The 4318-nt window shown below is 31.8% G+C and overlaps 1 pseudogene; it reads left to right on the plus strand.

Moving 5' to 3' along the window:
- The first annotated feature begins 2748 nt into the window (after window positions 1-2748).
- LOC122594715 lies at window positions 2749-2959 on the plus strand (annotated as a pseudogene).
- Window positions 2960-4318: the final 1359 nt, after the last annotated feature.

The raw sequence follows: 4318 nt of genomic DNA on the forward strand, positions 1-4318 counted from the left end.
GTGTGATATTCAAAATCAAAAATGATTTTACGTATGTATTGGGGAAAACATATACAAAATCATATATGATTTTATTTATAATTATAGACAAAAAGAAATGAGTTCGATATCATTAATCCTATTCAAAATCATATATGATTTTAGTCGTATATGTTAGGTCCAGTTTAAGCTAAACTGGAGCTCTCCAGCGACATCTGGAGAGCATGAGGAATTGTCCGAAATATTAGAAGTCCAGTTGCATTGTACAGGTTTAGCAACTAATGACTTCCTCCAGTTGAGATCAGAAGACTATAATCTGAAGACCTTCCAGTTGAAGTCAAAGACAACAAATGGAAGATAGAGATTGATAATGGCAGCGAAGCCCAGTTGACAATCTACTAGATTAATCAACTGGAGAATCCTCTAGTGTAAATGCTCTTACAAAGCTTTACACTGATTACGAGGAGGACCTTTTTACTCTACATCCTTTTAACCGGACAATGATATTGTCTTTGGATAAAGGTGCAAAGATGTAGAGTGGTTGAATAAAGTAACCTTTTGTCTTATTTTATTTAGCACACACAAAAGATTATTTAAACAATACTTTTGTGTGCTGTCAACCATATTTGTACGTCGAAGTTGAGATCCCCATGCTCAATCTTCGACTATAAATAAAGGTCCTTGCACAAGCAATTTCAATAACTTTTGCAAATACATATATTCTGCAATATTGGTGAACTTGTGCAATATTCTCTCAATCGCAAAAAGGAACATTTCACAACTCTAAGTGTTTCGATTGTTTAGGAGAATTTCCAAGTTTAGATCAATTGTAATTCATGGGTTGTTAGGATATTTACATTCATGTATTATCTTGGTTTCGCAACAACCTTGTATTTTATTTAAACCAGTAATAAATAAAATACACTTGAAAATTACATATTGTCTCACCAGTTTACATACTTGTCATTTATATTATTGCAGTGTGTTAATTTACATATTCCGTCACCTTTATACATTAACTCCAGTTAACCGGGTACACGATCAATGTAAACTGGTCACATTCAGATTAATTGATCGTGTTGCAAAGTTCACTCACCATCGACATAGAGGTGTCTTCAGCACCCATCTAGTAATAGTTGGGACTTACAATAATTAGTCAACCAAGTATACCAAATCATATATGATTTTGTGTAGGACATTTAGGTAACTTCCATCTCATTCATAAAAAAACAATACGAAATCAAAAATGATTTTATGCATCATTTAGGAAACCTATGCAAAATCAAAAATGATTTTACACATACATTAGAGGAAAACTTTAGAAACTCACACTACAACAAAACTGGGTTCTTAGTACGCCCAAAAGCGTCCTATAAAGCTACTTTATAGGACCTTTGATTTGATAGGACCGACTGTAAAAGCGTCTCATGTAAAGGGGTCGTAATAAGTTTAGAAACCTAAAAAACATCCTAATATGCCAGATAAGATTATGAAACCAATTTTATGGTCGCATAATATGTCCATGAACAACACAAGTATTGTCGTAATAGAAACATATTAAGACACTTTACAATGTTCTAACATATGCTAATCAACTTTTATGTATTGAGACACATATAAGCGTCCTTAAAGAGTAACTAATAGGACGCCAATGAAGTATTATTATACCTACTTTAGTACCAATAAAAGGGTCCTAATAAGTGTGTTTATGACTCAAATTAATGTCCTAAAAGGTAGATGGATCTTATATTTGTTATTTGTTACTTTGTTAGGACCATAAAAAGGGTCCTAATAATGCAAATAATTCATAAAAGATCTGTTACGACCAAATTATAGGGTCCTAATAATACAAACAATTCATAGAAGATTTGTTACGACCAAGATATAATGTCCGAACTTTTCCATCTAATAAAACCAGTCCTAAAATGTGTTCCATAATTTAATAGGTCAATACATAGCAATCCATAAAAAATTGATACAAAAATAGCGTAAAGTAGATTCTCATAATCAAATCAAAATAGTATCAATACAACTCCTGTTTGGACAGAATCAACAAAATCATAATAGATATCAACATCAATACAAGAACATGCTAAAAGTATTGCAGTTGCAGATCATAGCGAATATGCTATATAGACAATAAATACAAAGGTTACATTTAAACCGAAAAGTTAAAAACTATAGTCTATTAAAAAGAAAATTAATATTCTATATATTGACCTCAAATTGTGATGACCACTTAAAATATCCACCATAATGTTGGTTGCTTGGTCCATAAACTCCTTTTAGCTCATAGCCATGATCTTCATTATTTAGTCCATTTAGTCACAACCCATCAAATAAAAAGAATAGTTGAAGTAAACGAGTGCCTATCACATGCATCCTCATATTTCTCAGTACTACAAAAGAAGATTAACAATGCACAATTACTACAAAAGATGCAATTAGAAAAATGGACAATATAAACAATGGCATTCAGCTTAATCACTGTTCAAATTTTGCAAACAATAAAGATTATAAACACTAACCAGATCACTATATTTAACAACCCTCCAAAGTTGTTCCCAGATATCCAAATTCTTTCCAAATGGTCAGAACAAGACTACCATTCTCCTTGAATCTGAAACACATAAATCTAGAATTAAGAACACGGTAACCATATCATTTGTTACTGAGGACACAAGCAAAACTTAAAGCATGAAAGAAGTGACCATGTTAATTTTGGCTTTAGGACGGTAAATTACAAAAATGCCAATGAATTCAAAAAACATCATTCTTTAGTCCACTAACAAAGAAACTAAAAAGTTATATTTAGAGAATATATGTTCTTATCAGTTTAATATCTAATATGTGAGCCATTAGCTCACTCGATACTAATGTTATTTTCTTATGGAGGAATGCCCATTCAGCTAGCTTGCTAGTCGGGCTCTTCATGTGTCGCCTTGGTCTTACACTCTCACCTTGAATAGAGGTGACAACATTTCCAAACAAACATGTCGATTTAGGGTATGTTTTACCTCTAACAGGTTAAAGGGATATAAATTTCTTCAAGGGCGTAGACAAGTAAGATGGGTTAGAAAAGTCAAATGGGTCAAAGGTCATTTGACTTGTATGTCCTAAATAGATGAATAAAAATATTAGTGTTACTCATATAATTTACTTTCAGTAATCGTATTTGATATACAACTGGTTTATAAAAATAATGTAAGAAGGTAATTAGCATCAGCCTAACCTATACCAAAATTACCCATTCTAAGAAAAACACATTTTTACCAATTAGTACCTACCCAGGTTGTTCATGTTAACACCTCTATTAAACTATGAACGGATGAGACCGGTATAGCTTAATTCACTTGTAAAAAAAAACCTAGCAAGATTACACCGCCAAATTGAAAACACACGTCTTTCATTCACATCAAGCTCTTTAACAAACACTTTAGCATTACATGCTGATTAGAGAAACAAAGATTAAGAAATAGTAGTAAGAGGTGCATACCTATATGGAACACTAAGACGGCTTTCTCTAGGTATTGATGCTTTCACCTTTCCTCCAGAGTCATGTCAGTCAATTACAACCATCATTTTTCCATTCACAAGATAAAGATTAAAAAGTAGCAGAATAACCAGTAAGTAAATAGTCTATGACAAAATCAATATCATTACCTAATGGCTAATATAAGTTTTGTAAACATTGGTTTTAGACTGGCCTAATTAACATGGCATATCTAAGAGATGCTTGAATTATATCCAACAAACCAAAATGGGAGATGGGAGTGAATGACGAAACTAATATATGCTTCCTAGCCTAAACATCGGCACATAAAAATGAGATGCCTGAATTATATCCTATAGGCTGATTAGCTAATTATAATCTAAGAGAAACATTTAAACAGTTAAATTAAAAGATCAGATCAGATCTAACCGTATACAGATAAAATTAAATATTGAGATGATTAGCTAATTATAATCTAAGATCAGATCTAACCGTATACAGATGAAATTAAAAGAAAAAAACTTAAACCCTAAAAAAGATTGAGATGATTCGATTAAATAAAGACATGAAGTCATAAACAAACACTAGAAAGGATCGAATCCTAGACACAGGCAGCAGTATATATATATATATAAATATATATTAAGAATAAATCAATTAAACTCAAACCCTAACAAAGACTAGAGTCAAGATCGAAATAGATAAATAAAAATAACCAAAATCTTAAGCTGAGATGAGAAAAAAGCATAATAAGAAAATGAAATTATATACCCAATTTGAGCGGACTCGACCAAATCACAGAATGTCTGAGATGAGAGGAACTTATTTGGGAATAACAAGTGAGCG

This window comes from Erigeron canadensis, chromosome 3 (genome assembly GCF_010389155.1).
Source record: "Erigeron canadensis isolate Cc75 chromosome 3, C_canadensis_v1, whole genome shotgun sequence".
Lineage (NCBI taxonomy): Eukaryota > Viridiplantae > Streptophyta > Magnoliopsida > Asterales > Asteraceae > Erigeron > Erigeron canadensis.